This window comes from Python bivittatus, unplaced genomic scaffold (genome assembly GCF_059951505.1).
Source record: "Python bivittatus isolate LINGU-HERP-01145 unplaced genomic scaffold, Pbiv_v1 ctg000960_np1212, whole genome shotgun sequence".
NCBI lineage: Eukaryota > Metazoa > Chordata > Lepidosauria > Squamata > Pythonidae > Python > Python bivittatus.
In genome coordinates this window covers 7357205-7372244 of record NW_028277124.1, presented here as the reverse complement: position 1 = coordinate 7372244, position 15040 = coordinate 7357205, and the positions used below count along the sequence as shown (strand labels likewise).

Here is a 15040-nt window from a genome sequence, read left to right as displayed (position 1 = left end):
AAGCTTTACTTACTTCTGTGGCTAGAAAGTTCCTATCTGGCCTGTACATCAAGCCAAACAGGTACTTTTTGTATCCAAGATAGATAGCAAAACGAGAATGTTTAGCAAGGCCCTGGAAGGCTGCTTTTGTCTGGGTAAGTTAAAAGTTGAACAGGTTTTGTTTTATAATATTCAATGCAATTCCTAAATTTTTTCTTCCATTTTTAAAAAAGTTTTCAAAATTCTGTACATGTACAAATGATTTCAACCCAGATTTTTTTTTTCTGCCTGATATTGTTTGATCCTTGAGTCAGGATTTCTAGAATCAAAGCAGTCAATATGACATGCTGACCAAATCTGAAAGCAAGGAACTCTGTAAATTATGTAAGATTTTTAAAACTAAGCTGACAATTCATTTCATGTTGTTTTCATAATAATAAAGAATAATGCACATCGGCAATGTAATATAACTGCTAAACTTGTACCTGTGGGACTGCCCATCTGACACAAGTCCTTAAACCTTTGTAATAACAAATGTTTTATTCAGTATTTGCTTTCTTAAAATGGATTTGAAATATTCAAATTAGAAATTTTACAGTCAAAATAAGCCATATATTCCTTAAACATTTAAATAATTGAATTACATTTCTGTAAATATTTATGAATGATGGGCTTTCTTTTTTTATGTAGCTCTAACATAAAACCCTTTTTGCACTGAATGGAATTTAGTCCCAGGAAGGTATAGATGGATCTGAATCCTTTGTTATTTTCTCCTAAGTAAAGTAACACTTTTTAGTACCTTCCTCTCAGTCCCTCTAGTTCATATATAAAGATGCAAGAAAAATATAGAAATTAGGAGTTTCCTTCCTTGGTGATTCACCTAAGCCCAAACCTGTATGAAAGTAGTTAAAAAATATATTTCTTTCAAACTTTGTGTGGGCAAAACAAAGTAATCACAGGCTCATTTTCCCAGAGAAAGAAATAATGAAATCTCTACCTAAGCCCCCTGTTACAATCTGCCCTTATAAAGAGGATGGGATTAAAGGTCGCTGTGGGGTCCCAGGTATTTACTTTTCTATAGATATCTTCACACCTACCAACAATTTAATTTTATCAGTAACTATTCAGAAATAAGCTCCAATGAATGTGTGTAGAACATAACCTTGCAAGAACATTAGACCTACCAACTATTATACTACAATAGCTAGTATAAAATAGTATAAGTTATTTCTGTTATCTATCAGAATGGCATATATTGTACAGTCCACCTTCCCTTAAGCTCATAGAGAGACATATATACAAATGTGAAATTATATCCTGCCCGTGTATGAGGTTTTATTGTATATGACTTATACACACGCGCGCACACACACACATATGAGGACATGACATAATGCCAAACATTCCACTGTTAAGTAAAGTGATTGCAAAAGTGTTGGTATCACAGCTCCAGATGCACCTGGATGAAATTGATTGATTGGGCCCATTTTAGTAGGGGATTATGTTCAGGTACTGTATTTGTTATGGTACTGAGACTTTGGTCAGCTTGGTAGATGACCTGTTCTGGAAACCAGATAGGGGAGTATGACCCTGCTAGTGTTCTTGGACCTATCTGTGGCTATTGATATCATCAACCATGATATCCTTATTGGTTAACAGGTATGGGCTTTAATACTTTTATGGTAGTTCCAGTCCTTCCTGTTGGGACATGCCCAGAAGATAGTGCTGGGGAGACTACTGTTCAATTTTGGGTCCCTGTCCAATGGTGCTGTACCCTGTCTCCTACTTTGTTTAATATCTACATGAAATTGCTGGGGGAAGATCATCTGGAACTTTGGAGTGTGGTGCCATCACTGTGTCGATGGAAGCCACCTCCACTTCTCTATATATTCTAACTCTAAGGAAACAACCCTTGAACATTGCCCAACCTCAAATAATGGACTGGATGACAGAGAACAAGCTGAAATTAAATCAAGAGAAGATGAAAGGGGTGTTGGTAAGGAAAAAGCTACACTCTGGGATTTAAGTAAAATTTGTTTTGGATAGGATTGCACACCCTCCACCCAGAAAGCAGAGTTTGTCAGCCCTTTGAGGTAGAGCAGAGTAGGAAATCAAAGTTATGACTGCTATTACTACCATTATTATAAAGTTACAGTAACAGAATCCTGCAAGTCTGAATGTGCCTTCCCCCTCCCTCCCTTTATCTTCAAGAGAACTAGGGAGGGTCAAGCCTGAGACACTTTCTGAAATTACATTTCTGCCTCGGACTCAAATTTCTTTTGTCTGACCATTGCCCTGATTGTGGCTCTTCCTCCAGTTCCTCAAGGTTATTCCTACAACCCATTAAGAGATTCACAGTCTTGGGAAGCATCCGTAACCCCCAGCTGTAACTGGATTTGTGGGTGGCAGCTGTGGTGAGGAGCACATTTGTATAATTATAGCTGGTGTGCCAACAGTATCCCTTCCTGAGCCAGTCAGGCTTTGTGACAGTTCCCATGCCTTGTCTCAACTACTGCAATGTGTTTCATTTGGCGGTACTCTTGAGAAAGAGTCAGAAATTTGCAGTTGGCACAAAATGTGGTATTGATATGATGGCTTACTGAAAGATCTGTGCAGGCCAGAAATTGCCTGCTGAGCATAATTCATATTGGCCATTCAAGCCCTAAGCAGCTTGGGGACTGATTATCAGTGGAACTGTCTATCCAGCTATGAACGTGCCCAATTACTTAGGTTAGTGGGGAAACCCCTTCTGAAGATGCCCCTGTTACCAATACCTGGACTTTCAAATACACCAGAAATGCCCTTTTCTTGTGTGGCTCCCTAACTAGATGTGTTTAGCTTCAGTCCTCACAGTATTTAGGAAGATAATCCAAACACTTTCATCAAAGTTTTAACTGCTAATTATTTTAGTGACTCATTTTATTTTATCTGTAGTCTTAATTGTAATAATTTTGGTTTGTACCTGGTCTTTTTTCTTGTTGTAAGGCTCAGAATAAGCAAAAAGGTGGAGTTTAAATTCAATAATAAATAAAATTAAATTCAATCCTCATTTGAAGAAGATTAGAGTGGTATACAGCCTCTCCCTCTTTATTAAATTAACTTTTATAATATTAAAAAATGAACCTGCTTGGGAGGTTTTTTTCCTACTCTATCTTCCTTACCAACTAAGGGATGGTGGGGGGAGACAGAAATAGAAGACCTTTTTCTCTTTTGAGGCATGTACAAAATAGAGGACAACATGCAGGAAAGTAACCTGGTTTCTTCATGTATTGCTGGTACAATTTACTTTATTATATTAGCATTTTTTAAAATTTCAGGAGTGTTTTCAGGGCTGCCTGGAGGAAAGAAAAATGGAATACATTTGTAATATATAAGCATATAAAAACATTTTCAAAACCCCGTTAAGCAGGTTAGACAGAATGAATGACTAGCCACTTTGTGGCTAAGCATGAATTTAAAGAATATCATCCTGATTTGATTGAATTAAATGACCAGGTGTTTTGGTTGTTTGTGAGTTAATACATTGTCTGAACTCAGGAATTATGGTTTATAAATGATGTATTATGGCTCAACATATTATATCAACTCAGTCACTGTAACACATTTACTTATAAAACACATCACGGTTAAAATAGAACCTGGTCTAACACAATGAGTTCACCCATTAAGGAAGCTCTGCTGACAACCCATTGTTGCAATGATAAACAAGCTCTCCTTTTGGATACAGCTACCACAATTGGTAATAAATTACTTCAGAAGGGCAAGTCTTTATTCCCACTTCCCTTCTAGCTGCTAAACCTGGGACAAAATTAGTATTCAAAGGAAAAGGAAGCACATCTCCTTCTACTGTGCATAAGTGTCTCTGCTAAGCAACCAATTCATTAGAAGAAAGAAAAATATTCTCAAATATATACATAAATCCTTAACAAACCAAATGTAGAGCTACACTATCTGCTATGATCTCTTTGGAAAAGTAAACCATTTGTGGAGCAGAAACTGAGATATTATGATAATAAACATGCTCTGAGAACACAACTCAGAAGAAATTGTTCCAACTGGTAGATGCATACATGTTCAGAGTGTGTAGCGTTTGTAGAGACTGGGACTAGGCATAGAATTCAACTTTAAAATATTTTTTCTTAAAACAATTTTGTATTTCTTATGGCTATAAATATCTTTGAAAGTGATAGAATAAAAGTGGAAAATCTCATACAGCCAAGACTGAATAAAATACTATTTTTTTAAAACCAATTTGCATGCTGCCTCAATCACTAGAGTAACTCTAGACAATTTCTGCTAAGGTTTGCTGAGTATCACATGGTGGAATTTCACTGCCTTACTCATTGCTAATAAAAATTCATTAGAAGTTATGCTCACACCACACACCTGTATGTGATTAAAACTAACCATGAGGGAATGACTTTCCATGGAGTAGCAGCAAACTGCTACTGCGGTCCCAGCTTATTCTGATTCCTCCTTCATTTTAGTTGATATAATGTGAGGTCATATCACTTGTGGTTTGTTTTATTTTTCATTGTATTAGCAGCCCAATCACAATCAGAGTCAATGTCAGTGGAGGTATAGAAAGGCATATCCTTTCCAGCATCTCAGTTGTTAAAAGGAAACTTGTGCTGGGTATAAGAAAGATCAAAGCAAGAGACACACTTCTGCAGAAGTATTTTTCCATTTGTGATTGCTCTTGCAACCTATTTCATTTTCTAACTGAACTACTCATTACATAATGATAGACTAGCTGTTAGTTTAGAATCATATGATATAAGGAATGAAGTCCTGTTCTGGTAAATGAAAAGCAACCCTGTTTTCAAACTGTGTTTTCTCTGATTTAACCATGATATGAGAATATTTCCTGGTTGGGATGATACAGTACATAGGTTATATTTGCACACTGCAAATCACGATGGCTGGAATCATAAAATACACTAAGTCAAAAACAAGGCTTATTCATATTAAAAATTAATACTCTACTCTTCTATGTTAGATCCACATCCATCCCAGCTGATCAAGACCTCTCGGGAGACAACATGTGGTTGGATCCATGCAATGGTGAATTCATCTTTGACTGATGGGTTAATTCCCCTGGTTTGAAAGAGCTGGTGATGTGTTCTCCTTAAGAAACCACAGCTGGATCCAAAACTCCTGGATAATTTCTGCCTATTCTAAAACCTCTCCTTTCAGGACAAGATAGTGGAGAAAGTGGTTAGATTCCAGCTCCACAGGACCATTGAGAAAATGATTATCTGGGCTCTTTTCAGTTGGACTGCAGCCTAAGATATAGTACCAAATCTTGTGGATGACCTCTGGTAGGACTGGGATAGAGTGATGCAATTCTCCTCATCTTTCTTGATATCATGGCAGTTTCAGTGTCACTGATCATGTATCCTTTGGACTGACTTCCGGGTTTGGAAGTAGGGGAAGTAGTAGCTTTACAGTAGTTCTTCTTTCTCTGTGGTAGATTCTAGTCAGTGTTGAAAGGAGAGTAGTTTTAGAATACTCCAATCCACTGACGTTTTCCAGTTTCCTCTCCCAGAACTTGCAGTGTTCCTCTTCCTTTCATAGATTGGCTTATATAAAACTGGAGAGGAAGTGGGTGGATATTTGGACTAGTTTTACCACATTTCTATACTTTGCTCCTCTTCTTTAAACAGTCAAGAAGACAGCATTTCCTCTACTGCCATAATATTAAGATCTTGACAAGTGAGTTTGTCAGAAGCTTTTTGAAAGTTCATGTATCAGTGGTTGAATGCATACATTGTGCTAACGTAGTTTCTTTGATTTGGCTTAGTGAGCTGTGTGAGCCCAGCCAATATCTTCCAGATCATCATCATGTACATGTTCAGTGGCTTCATCAAAAATCTGTAGAAAGTTAATAATACAGGATTTTTTCAATAACACTAGTTTATTATATTATTGCAATTTCATATATATTACATTTTCAATTTAGCTAGAAGAGACACTACGTTTTCCAGCATGTATTTTTCTGGACACCCTTGGATTGCTTTTAAAAATTGTCCATACAAAGGCTTCTCAAACAGAGATGTGGACAATTTTAGGGACAACTTATATATTTTAAGCAATCAAGCATTTTCACTTTTAAGATAGGCTCAGTAATTTGTTCACGTTTAATCTAATTGAATTTATTGACCCAGGCATTGATTCCAGCATTCTGAAATCCTTTTTTAAAAAATAATGTTATTGACGTTATATAATAAACATAGTAACAACTAATACAAACTAAACTAGAAGAAAAAAGAAAAAGAAAAGAAAAAGAATAAGAAAAAGAAGAAAAAGAAAGAAAAAAGAGAAAAAAGAGAAAAGAAAAAGACAAGAAGATAATAAAAAAGTGGCTTCCAACTTTCATCACACCAAGCATAAGCTAATATTAACAATTATAATATATAATATAAATAATATTAATTAATAAACAAGTAACAATAAATAATAATTATTAATATACCCTATAATATAAATATTAATAAGAATATTAATTAGAATAAGCTAAACTTTTCACCCTCTTTTAACAGCATTCTGAAATCTTCAAGGCAAAAGAGCATCATACCAAAGCTCAGCAACAATCCCATCAAATCAACATGGACTTTTGACATTTTTAAATGCATTCTAGAAATCCAACATTCACAGGGCACAGCAGCATGTACAGTGTACATACAAAACCCCAAATTCAACGAACTACTCTAGCAGACAAATCTTAGAATCTCAAAGTCTATAAGGGACAAGAAAGCTCAAAAAGGTAACTCGAACCAACACTTCTGCATTTTTAAACACACCCTGAAGCTCAGTATCAACCTCAGCAGGATGCAGGAACACACATGGAATCTGCACAGGCCATTCCTCCGACTCAACCAACCAACTCTGTATTAGTGGATTTTGCATTTACAAAAACTTAGCAACACTAGCAAAAGTTGTTCCTGAAGCGCATTAATGCATCCCTTTGCCATACCTACCTGTAAAAAAAAGCACAATATATGCATATAAAAAAGCACTCTTAACTGCAACAAACCCTCATATGAACTCTAACTTCTCAAAAGCAAAGGATTTTAAAAAACAAAGCAAAACAGCAGTAATAACCTACCAAGCAGATTAACAGGCATGCAACTTCAAACAGTCATCTTCCATTTAGGTGTTTTATCCTTCCTATGATAAACAGAATTCAGAGATAGTTAACAGCATTTCAGCAAAGTAATAGTAAACACTTTTTTTTTTACATTGTACAGCAATTAAACCATCATTAATTGCAACTTTTCAAGTCAGAAGTCTAAATAAACCTTTGAGAAGCAGGTCTTACCAGATTCAACCCTGTCATCTTCTACAGCATATCCACGGTGCAAATAGAAGTTTTGGTTAATTATCAGGCAGCAAGCTGAGCTTCCGGAGCTCAGATGCCTTTTAGTTAACGGCTTTTAGTTAACCATTATGTTACATTTCATCAACTTTTCAGAAAAGGCCCAGGCAAAAGAAAACAGGGTATATCTTTCAGGGTTAGCAGCATTATGCAAAGAATAAGAAACAGTAAGCAAAAGAAATGAAAGGCTGGAGATAAGAGAAAAGAAAACCTCACTAAACTTACTTTACACTAACACCAATAAAAATACATCTTTCTATCCTTGCAGACCATCTTTGCTAGCATCATGTCTGCACTTTGATACATACAATGTACAGTGGTACCTCTAGTTATGAACTTAATCCGTTCCGTGACTCTGGTTGCAACTTGAGTTGGTCTCAAGTCGAGGTAAAGTTTCCCATAAGGTTCAATGTAAATACGGTTAATCCGTTCCGCCCTCCGAATTTGGTCGCACCACAAGGCAAATTTCCCCATAAGGTTCAATGTAAATACGGCTAATCCGCCCTCCGAATTTGGTCACACCCCGAGGTAAATTTCCCCCATAAGGTTCAGTGTAAATACAGCTAAACAGTTCTGAAACATATGCATTTTATTTTTAAACCTCAAAAACATGAAAAAAAGTACAGTACAGCACAGTATGAAGAGGGAGAATGGGGCGGGGAGGCAGTTATTGTTTGGAGGGAGAGTCCCCCTCCAAAGGGACATCGGGGAGATGTCCTTCAGGGGTTTCCTCTCTTCTTTGCCTCTTAGCTGCAGGCTCAGTTCTGGGGAAAAACCTGTCTAAAGTCAGTTGCCAGCCTGCTCTGCATTTTCTTTGGAGCCATGCTGACAAGCACACCAAAAACCTTCCAAACGCCACAAGACACACCACAAGCCTCACCGAACGTCTCCTTGCTACCGCGATCTCGTCCACAGGAAGCCGCGACCACGTGGCAGCAGGGAAAATGGCCGCGGATCTGGTTCATAGCTCGAGGCGGAGTTTGCATGTCGAGGTAAATTTTTGGGGCCAGAGCTGGTTGTATCTTGAAAAATTCGTAAGGAGGGCCGTTCGTAACTAGAGGTACCACTGTATTTGGCTCTTTAAACTTCATCCATCTTTCTGTTTGAGAATGTTTTTGAAACCACAACTTTCTCAGCCTTTGGCTTGCTCTCAACCCATTCACTCTTCCTTCCTACATTTTTGTAATCCCATCCTCATTAATTCTCTCTATACGATGAAACCAATACTTTCAAGCTCATCACTCACTTTTGCATTCGACCACATTCATTCTTAACTCTGTTATTGTTCTACCAAACATACTTCTTAACCATCCCATTCCCATTGATCCAACTTAAAAATCCCCTGACATACCCAGTTCTCATTCCCATATAACAAAGCGAGCAGAATCCTATGCTCTTATATACAGCAATTTTTGTTTCAACGAACATACATTCCTTAAAATGGTCAGGTACTAACCTTTATACCAGAACTTGGATGCCTTAAAATTTTTCCACTCATTTCCTCATCTTTAGTAAACATTCTACCAAGATATCCAAGTTCATCTGCTCTGTTTTTACACCATTTACATGGAACTTGCATTGTAGTTTATTTTCAGATCTGTACTCCTCGTTGCCTCATACAATCTAGCATTGACTGTAAATCATCTCCACTCCTCTTTCTCAGCATAAAGCTACATTGTGCTTCCCAAATCTTGTTCATTTGCTACCTCTCGTACTCTTTTGATCAGAACTCTGCCAAACCTTTTCCCAAGCATACTTAAACTAATTCCCCTGTAATTTTCCCTTTCCCTTTGTATAGGGGAGCAATAAGAGTAGCAGCCTATAAGCAAACTATAGAAATATTTTAATATTTCTCTAGTTATATCAACTATATTGGCAACTTTTCTCAGCTTCACCCATCTCAGCAAAATAGGTCCTAAATCAAGAGCTTATGGACCAAAGTAGAAGTTTACTTAAGCAATCTTATATCTATTTATCCTTCTGCTTATGTAATAATTCCTGGTGATTTCAACGCAAGGGGTGGTGGTAATTGTAAATGATGAGACCCTTTTTGCTCAGTTCCATCAATATCCCCCAGAATCAAATACAATACTCTTACACATTCTGCACTCTAAGGATGTAATGGGGGACTACAAGGGTCTGTATTTATTATATACAGCCAATGGATTGAATTTAAATTTACAGAATGGAGCCATCAGTAGCAATTTTCCTGGTGAATTTTCTCATTGGGCTGAGACAAGGCCTTCCCTGATTAATTACACTATAATCTCAAGGAACTTGGACCGCTTTATTCAAAAGTTCTACCTCGATAGTCATCCTGATTGCGCTCATATTCCTAGCATCTCGGTAATAAGAGCATTTGATAACCTATTTCTGGAATTGGATCTTATCGCTAACATGGAATTTGATCTAAGGCCAAGGCTGGTTTGTGTTAAATGGACCCAACAATGCAAAGAAGCAACGTCTGAGCTGCTCTGTTCCAAGGTAGCTTCCCAGACTTACTTTACAATAGTTGAAGGTGGGCCTGGAAACTATATTTTACAGTCCTATACTGAAATTAATCAGTTGCTCCAGCCAGTATTGTGTGCTCAGATACCAAGGAAGAGAAAAAAAATTGAAAGCAACTCTTGCCCTTCTCACCCCTAGTTTGATACAGAGTGCCTTAAGGCCAAGAACAAACTGATTAGACAATTTAAACTCTCTAAGGAGGATCCAGCTTTATATATATTCTGGACCTTTTATTGCTGGAGCAACTGTTTAAAGACCTGTTACAAACCAAGAAAAGAGAATTTATCAGGACTTCCTAGCCACAACTAATAGTGGCATCAAAAGCCAGGAACCGGACCTTATTTTGGTGCTTGATAGCTTTCCATTCAATTAATGGCCCCTTTCAGTTTCTTATCTCATACCAGCAACATTAAGGCATTATATGCACAAGAAGACCTGCCTGAATTCAAAGCTGAATTCAGTATTCACCAAAGGGGCCCCAGTTACAAGTTCTGACATATGAGACCACATAAAACAGCTTAAGCCTGGCAAAGCCCCAGGTAATTATTTTATTACTGCTGAAGTCTTACACAATAATTTGTAATGGTGGACCCCTGTACTTGCTTCCCTGTTCACCCACATTAATTACACTGTGCAAATACCAAAGAACTGGGGTCCAGCCATTATAGCGCTTATTTATAAGAAGGGTTGTTGTGAACTGCCTGCTAACTATTGGCCCATTAGCCATCTTAGTATAATAAGTAAGCTTTATGCTAAGCATCTCCACAACAAATTGGTTGATTGGATTAATTTTGAGCATATCCTGTCAAATGAACAAGCAGGCTTTACAGCTGGACACTCTGTCCTTGACCATGCCCTAATACTGCAACATCTGGCTGAAAAATATTCATCCAAGACAGGCTCTGCACTCTATAACACATTTATTGACATTAGGTCTGCATTTGATCTCATTTCCAGAACAAGGCTGTGGGATAAATTCATACATTCTTCTATAGATATAGTAGATGCCTATCTTTGTTAATACATAACCTTTATGAGAATTCCAGAATAAAGGTTCATTACCGTATGCAGGAACATTATAATAAAGGGATCCCAACCTGAAGAGGAGCAAGACAAGGGTATATTTTGGCCCCCTTATTGTTTATTCTGTATTTTCATTCCCTTGTAGCCAAAATACAGATAATCCTTGCTGAACAACTGCTCGTTCAGTGACCAAAGTTACGACGGTGCTGAAAAAAAAAAACTATTATGTTTAGATTTAGATTTTTAGATATTTTATCCTACCTTTATTATTTTTATAAATAACTCAAGGCAGCAAAGATACCTAATACTCCTTCCTCCTTCTATTTTCCCCACAACAACCACCTTGTGAAGTGAATTGGGCTGAAAGACAGCGACTGGCCCAAAGTCACCCAGCCGGCTTTCAGGTCTAAGGTGGGACTAGAACTCAGAATCTTCTGGATTCTAGGCCAGTACCTTAACCACTAGACCAAACTGTTTACAAGTCTCCTTTAACAAGTGAAAGACATATATCCATCCTGTTATTCATTACTAAGGCTGTCAAATGAAAAAAATGTGTTGCTTTGAAATAATAATAATCTTTATTGATTAGCCATAAGGCCATATCATCATCATCATCATCATCATCATCATGACAATAAGACCATATATAACAAAACAGAGTAAAAGGCAGAACTAAAAGGAAATACAAATCATATTTCTGTATTACCCCTATTTATCCCAATCAGATCCATATATGCAGTTCTCAATGATACTGTTTTATTCAGACAAAGGGCCGTGTTATATGTAATATTTCAGTTCTGAATACACATGAAATATGTAAAGCAATAGAAGAGAATATGTGTAGCTCAGGGTTGAACTGTGGAGTCCTTGGTGCTCTCTGAGCTGGGTTGTTTGATTGCAGATGTTTCAATATTCATAATTTGAATAAATGTGTCTCTATTATTAAATCTAATAAAGTATGGCTTACTACATTAAATCTATCCAATCTTTTAGTTTCGTTATTTTTTTTCCTCAAAAAGTCCTATTTCAGCCATTTTCATACAATTCTGTTTTTTTGTAAAAATGTTTTCTTCAGACATGATTTCATCACTGCATGAATCCATTCTAGTTCTCTGTGGCTGGTGAATGGTTTTGCTGGCAGGCAAATGGGGATTCCAGGTTTTTTTTTTTCTTCTGAAATATGAAGTTTTGCCCAGAACAAGTAGCAGAATGTTGTTTCTGTGGAAGATTTATGTTCTGCTACACTTATGTGCAGCTGGTGAGTTTCACTGGTTTGGCTGAGCATGGCCTGGAAGAGAAAAGCAGAAGGCCCGTGGAAGTTTTGCATCTTTTTGCATCAAGCCCTTCCAAGCCTAAAAAAAATGCTGAATTTAGCTGGCTCAGCTGAGGAGAAGCGGCCACCGCGGGCAGGTTTACCTTGCCTGAGTGTTTTTGGGTGCTAAGGTGTTAACGAGCGCTACCACATCTGCTCTGCAAAGCTCCGGACGGCCCTAGATGGCAGCTTCCTACTCTCTAGTCCTCATCAAGACCTTTACAACCAGCCTCAGGTAACCCAGGTTAATGCAAGTATCATATGAAAAGGCTATAATTCTTCACGCCTGTTCCCGCTTCTCTCTTACACATCCTGCTGTACTCACAACTACCCTATAAAAGGGGCAGCTCTTACACAATCCCCGAGGCTGCGCTTACAGGTAGTCGCCAGGGAACGCGCTACCTGGCGAGGGCAGGCGGAGCTGTAGCAGGGAGAAAGCGCTCGGGCTACCCGCAGAGGCTTTGTTTTGCTACGTTTCGCGACGGCCGACTCGCACGGATTTCGCGTTTGCGGCTGAAAGTACGCCCAGCCCCGAAGCCGAAGCTCAGCCACCTGTAATTCCTCTCCGGTTCCGCGTCAGCCCGCTCGGCATTCCTCAAGCGCCAACCTGGTCGCCGCCCGCCCCGCCGGCCGCCTGGCTGCTGACCGGCCTCCCGCCTTTCCGGACTGGCTCCCTCCCCTCCTCCCTGTTGCTCCCAGTCCTCGGCCCAAACGCGACTTCCTCTTCCTTTCCGAAGCTCCCGCTGTCCGCCCTGGTTCGGGCCGGACTGCCCTCTGCAGATCGCGGGGGGTGGGCGCGCACTTCCGAGCCTGGCGCGACCCGGGCGGTCTCCCCCTCTCCCGAAGCGCCGCTCCTCCCGAGGGACGCGACAGGCGCGAGAAGCTGGCGGACTCCGAAGACGAAACAAAGCCCGGCTGCCTCGCTCGCCTCCCCCTTTCTGCTTCCTACCGCTGCTTAGCTTAGTTGCCTCTTTCTGATCCCGGCGCCGTTTCTTCTGCGGGGCTTCTCTGCCCGGTGGGGGCTTCTCCGCAGCCCCGAAGGTAAGGCGCGGGACGGGACGAGACGAATCTGCCCCGGCGCTGAGGGACGGCGTGGGAAACAAGGAGCCCCTTTAGTCCACGGGAGGGGAGAGCCGGAGGGAAAATGCGGGGTCCCTCCGAAGGCGGGCGCTCTTTTCTCCCGCTCCCCCTCCCCCGTCGGTCCTATTGTAGAAACCATTTGGAGAAGGGTTGCCAGGAGGAGCCGCGTCTGGCGTCGGGGGAGAGAGAGACAGGCTGCGTTCTTACAGCCCCTCCACAGATAATCCACTGAACCACAATGCTGGACTGAAATAATCTCGTTGCCTCGTTCCCGATAACACACCGAGCTATAAACTAAGCACACTGGCTGCCTGGCACGATAAGCTGAGCTCCCGAGTAGCCAACCACTTTTTAGTTAGTGCGAAGTGTGCTGTGCGAGGCTCAGCATTCTCCCCCGAGGGGAGGAAACAGCTGAATTCCGAGGTGTTAGTTTTCAAAGGCGAGGACGGGCACTCAGATCGCTCCCATTACTTTGGGAGCCTTACGTTTGTTTTTCTAGTAGCCCCTGGAGATCAAGCAGGCAAGGGGATTCCCTTTTTTTCGTAAGTCTCTTTTAAACATTCTCGGTCCCCCGAACCGGATACCTTTTGTAAAACAATTTTCTTTACTATCACTGAAAGTATTAGGGTTTTTTTTTTTCCAGTCAATCGGTTATCTTCTGGATTTTACATGAATCAAAGGAGGTAGCAGTGTGAAAGGAAGGCTTGTTTACTATGAATTGGCTCCCTATTTATTTTATTTATTTATTAAATTTATATGCCGCCCATCTCCCCCAGAGGGCTCCTTAATTGATTCAATGAGTTTGTTGTATAAAAAGATATATTTCTGTGAGTCAATCAGTATGCTGTATTTGCTTCCTCCTTGACAATGGCATGAGGCTTGCGCAGTAGCCTTTAAATTAGAGATCCAACATTGTGCAGAACAGTGAGATCATCCTTGGGGTAGAACTGGGCTACAGTTGCGCTTGTCACATATTGTCTGAAATATGCCAAAATTAATCTCTGTTGAGTTCTTTCTGTTAATGGGGAATCCTGCATATATCATGTCCACACCTTCCCTATAGTACTAAAAAAAGTTATGTAAAACCTTTGATTGACCAAGCCATGATGAGTCAATATCTGTACGCTGTTGTCTCATTCTCATTCATCCATATCACTGTTAACTGGAGCATAACATGCAACTATCATGAATTCCTACTTTTGAGGAACATGATTGAGTCATTTGGACATTTAAGTATCCAAGCAGTATGAATGAGAATGGTGCTTGTTCACTGAGTATCTGCTTAGAAAAAAGTGTGTTTTGAATACATGTTAAAGCATAAGTTTATTCACACATGCACATAGCAAGGGGATGAATCTAAAAGCATATTTGATTTGATAGTTAAAAGGAAAGTCTGAAAAAATTAACAAAGGATACAAGAGTGATGAGGGGTTCTGATTGCAGGACAGGCAAGACTCTTGGTAGAGTCAAAAGTAGATCTTGGAAAAACGGAAGAAAGGGAAAGAAACTACAATGAATACAGAGCGACTATATAAACAGATAGTATAAATCCTGTATGACAAGATTAATGTCCTTAACAGAATGAATGGAAAGTGATGTAGTGAAGGAGGGTGTGGAAACTGTTTGCAACAGAGTGAATAGACTTAAGTTACAAAGTACCATAGAGGTTGTGAAGTTATACTAATAGTATAATGCTGAAGTGGATGAGGATATGCAGGATATACCTCCATGTACAGGTAGAAGAGTGACTGCTGCAAAGA

General features: G+C 39.5%; 1 protein-coding gene across 1 annotated transcript in view; it reads left to right on the top strand.

Moving 5' to 3' along the window:
- Positions 1–13100: 13100 nt before the first annotated feature.
- Positions 13101–15040, top strand: part of RIN2 (Ras and Rab interactor 2) — a 66077-nt gene continuing 64137 nt past the window's right edge. The window contains exon 1 of the mRNA XM_007426783.4: positions 13101–13241. The gene's annotated coding sequence lies outside the window, so the exon portion shown is untranslated. The remainder of the gene's footprint in view (positions 13242–15040) is intronic.